The sequence below is a fragment of the Triticum urartu genome, chromosome 6A (genome assembly GCF_056163025.1).
Source record: "Triticum urartu cultivar PI428250 chromosome 6A, HENAU_Tu73, whole genome shotgun sequence".
Classification (NCBI taxonomy): domain Eukaryota; kingdom Viridiplantae; phylum Streptophyta; class Magnoliopsida; order Poales; family Poaceae; genus Triticum; species Triticum urartu.
The window spans coordinates 423,680,611-423,684,971 of record NC_141878.1 but is presented as its reverse complement, the minus strand read 5'-3'; positions in this window follow the sequence as shown (position 1 = coordinate 423,684,971).

Here is a 4,361-nt window from a genome sequence, read left to right as displayed (position 1 = left end):
CCTCTAGGGTCAGATGGAAAAGAAATTCCCGTTAGTTTGGTATATGACCAAGTCGAAGTAGCCGCCCGATATTCCCAAAAGGACTGCAAGTTAGACAGCCTGTTAGACGGTATAGAGGAGAAATTTTTTGAGTCTAATTGACTATGTACTTTCCTTGACATATTTGTCCCTAGACAGATTTGTAAAACGATTTTCATGGCAGACCTTTTCGCTTCGACCTCTGGACCCGAAGGTGCGGAGTGTTTCCGAATACCTGAGCTGCAAAAAATAGGCCGGGGTATGCGTGGAAACTAGGCATAGGGGTCATAGTTGCTTCAACAAACAAGTTGTATCCGGCTAGCTATGTTATATTACATTGTGATTGTAAGAAACATCTTCCAGAGAGAATAGTTCCTTTAAGGGTTCCTTTCCCTAGGTAGTCATGCGTTAATGTGCATGTCAAACTGTGATGTGCAGAAATCGCAGCGTTCGTAACATCTGGGGTGCTCACCATGGGGTGAATGAAAAAAAAACATCTTTAGTCCGCCGACCGAATATTCCCTTAAGAACGCTAGCTTTCGGCTTCACCCAGTCTGAGGTACACATCCAGATGACCCGGCAGTAACAATCGTAGAGGTGCTCCCTTTATGCCCTAGCCAAACTAACGGGAACGCAGGGCATAAGCATAGGAGCCAGGCAACCCAGCTTGGCCAAAACTTAAGTCATATCGATGCATATAATGGCGAAGAAAAGGTACATATGAGGAGAACACACATATGTGACGAGCTTGATGCTCGGAAAATTTGTGTCTGTCCTCTTCTCGTTCAACGACGAGTACTGCGCTCACCACCTGGTGTGTTGCAGATATGTATAATAGCATTGGTTCGCTGGCGCTTGGTGCGGCTAGGATTGGGTTGCTTGCTAAAAGAGCCTTTATTTCTTCCAATCCGGCCGTTGCTGCATCTGTCCACTCGAAGTGATCGGTGTGTCGGAGGAGCTGATAAAGTGGCAATGCCTTTCCTCCTATTCTGGAGTTAAAGCGGCTTAAAGCTACCATGCATCCAGCTAGCTTTTGGACCTGTTTAAGGTCTGTTGGTGTAGCCAATTGTGGTAAAGCTCGGATTTTGGCTGGATTTGCCTCGATTCCTCTACTGGAAACAATGAAGCCCAGTAGTTTTCCCGAGGGGACGCCGAATACACATTTTCCCGGATTGAGCTTAATGTCATATGTCCGGAGATTATCGAATGTGAGGCGTAAGTCATCTATTAATGATTCACGCACTTAGTCTTGATGACGACATCGTCCACATATGCTTTAACTGTTTTACCAATTTGTTTCTCTAGGCATGTTTGAATCATGCGTTGGTAGGTGGCACCAGTGTTTTTGAGCCCAAAGGGCATAGTGTTGAAGCAGAAAGGCTCGTATGGGGTAATAAATGCCGTTGCGGCTTGGTCGGATTCCTTCATTTTAATTTGATGGTATCCGGAATATGCGTCAAGGAAACACAGTGAGTCGTGTCCTGAAGTGGCGTCAATAATTTGATCGATGCGGGGGAGCGGGAATGGATCCTTAGGGCAAGCTTTGTTGAGGTCTTTGAAATCGACACACAAGCGCAAGGATTTATCCTTCTTTGGCACCATCACCAGGTTTGCTAGCCAGTCCAGATGTTTTATTTCTCTGATGAATCCGGCCTCGATTAGCTTGGCTAGCTCCTCCCCCATGGCTTGACGTTTGGGTTCGGAAAAGTGCCGCAGTGTTTGCTTAACTGGCTTGTATCCCTTCAATATGTTGAGGCTGTGCTCAGCCAACCTGCATGGAATTCCTGGCATATCAGAAGGGTGCAAGGCGAATATGTCCCAATTCTCGCGTAGGAACGCTCGCAGAGCGGCGTCCACCGTTGAGTCTAGCTGTGCACCGATGGAGGTTGTTTTCTTTGGGTCCGTCGGGTGGACTTGAAATTTGACTATTTCATCTGCTGGTTTGAAGGAGGTGGATTTAGAGCGCTTGTCGAGGATTATGTCGTCCCTATCCACCGTTGAGCGCAGCGCGTATAACTCTTCGGCCACAAGGGCCTCAGAGAGTGCCTCGAGGGCCAGGGAGGTTGTTTTGTTTTCGGCGTGGAGGGCTATATACGGATCACTTGAGAGAGTGATAATACCATTGGGCCCAGGCATTTTGAGCTTCATATACCCGTAATGAGGTATGGCTTGAAAGCGTGTGAATGCGTCTCGCCCCAACAGGGCGTGGTATCCACTGTTGAAAGGGGCCACTTGGAAGGTTATTTCTTCGGACTGGTAGTTATCCGGCGTGCCGAATACCACATCAAGCACTACTAGGAAAAGGGCTACTAATGGCGCACCAGTTTTGCCTACTAATGGCGCACCACTGGTGCGCCATTAGTATCTGTATACTAATGGCGCACCAATGGTGCGCCATTAGTATAGGCCACGGTGCGCCATTAGTATAGGCCAGGTGTGCCATTAGTATTTTTGAATTTTGAAGGCGGGAAAATAGTAGTGGCACACCGTCTAACCCCCACCGTGCGCCATTGCTATTTTTGAATTTTGAATTTGGATCTAGATCGTGATTTTTTTGCCCATTTTTTGCTCGTTTTTTTTGCTCGTTTTTTGGCACGGTATTATTTCAAATTTTGTTCCTGTTTTTGGATCTTGTACGTTCTTTTGCCGTGTTCTTTTGCCGGAGAGGAGTTCGCCGGAGAGGAGGAGGAGGAGGAGGTCACCGGAGAGGCGCTCGCCTACATCGCCGGAGAGGAGGAGGAGGTCGCCGGAGAGGAGTTCACCGAAGCATCAGAGAGGAGGAAGGAGAAACCATGAGGGAATGGGAGGAGAGGAGGGAGGAGGAGCTCACCAGAGAGGAGGGAGGAGGGGCTCACCGGAGAGGAGGGAGGAGGAGCTCACCGGAGAGGACGGAGGAGAAACCGTGAGGGGAGGAGAGGAGGGAGGAGGAGGTTGCCAGAGAGGAGGAGGAGGTCGCCGGAGAGGAGGAGGAGGAGGAGGGTAGTATGGTGGAGAGAAGGGAAGATGGAGTGGAGGAGAGGAGGACATGGAGTGGAGGAGAGGTGGAGTGGAGGAGAAGAATGAAGAGGTAAGGAGGAGAGGACCACGCCCAGCCATATATACGGCATAGTAATGGCGCACCGTGGGCAGGTGCGCCATTACTAACTTTTTTTATTTTTTTTATTTTGAATTTTGAAGGCGGGAAGATACTAATGGCGCACCATGGGCAAGTGCGCCATTAGTAACTTTTTTTATTATTTTTTTGACTTATTTTGAATTTTGAAGGCGGGAAGATACTAATAGCGCACCATGGGCAGGTGCGCCATTAGTAAGTTTGATTTTTTTTGAATTTTTTTGCCTCTCCAGATCTTAAGAGCCCTGTATCTTTTTTTCTGTTAGGTTTTTGAGGATTTTGAAAATGTTTAACGGGGTTCCCCCGGTTAAATTCGGACGTAACTTTTCGAGTAGATGATTTTTCATATAAAAAACTTTTTCATCCGAGTTCGTACGCAAAAGTTATGCCCATTTTTACAAATTCTCGAGAGATTTTGCAAAAAAGTCCAAAATTCATGTTTGTAAATTTTGCTAACAACTAGACCACATATCACATGGGAATCTTATTTTCTTTTATTTTTTTGACATTTCTATCATTTTCTTTTGTTTTTTTGAAACTGAAAAGGCGGTCCACGGGGGGGGGGGGGGGGGGTGCATTCGGGCAAATGTTTGGGCCAAGTTACTAATGGCGCACCGTGGCATGGTGCGCCATTACTAGTTCAACTAGTAATGGCGCACCACTCCCACGGTGCGCCATTAGTAGTTTTGAAAAAATTAAAAAAAATTACTAATGGCGCACCGTGGATGTGGTGCGCCATTACTAGTTCAACTAATAATGGCGCACCACTCCCACGGTGCGCCATTAGTAGTTTTGAAAAAAAATTTTACTAATGGCGCACCGTGGATGTGGTGCGCCATTAGTATTTTCACACTAATGGCGCACCAACACATGGTGCGCCTTTAGTATATAGTAATGGCGCACCACATGTCTGGTGCGCCATTAGTGTCAATTCCATCTATAGCCCTTTTCCTAGTAGTGAAGTGAGATTTTTCCCGCGCATCGTGCCTCCCGGCTGGGAATAATTGCTCGGAAGGTCGTGCTACTTTGCTCAATACGGCTCCTGTCTATGTCCATTTTACTGAGTGTATCCTTGTAGATGAGGTTTAACCCACTACCGCCGTCCATGAGCACTTTGGTAAGTCGAGAACCATCCATAGTTGGATTGAGGACCAAGGCCGCTTGTGCTCGGACTGACCGGGCTTTTGGTTCGTCACTGGCATTGAAAGTTATGACCATGTAGTTCCAAGGA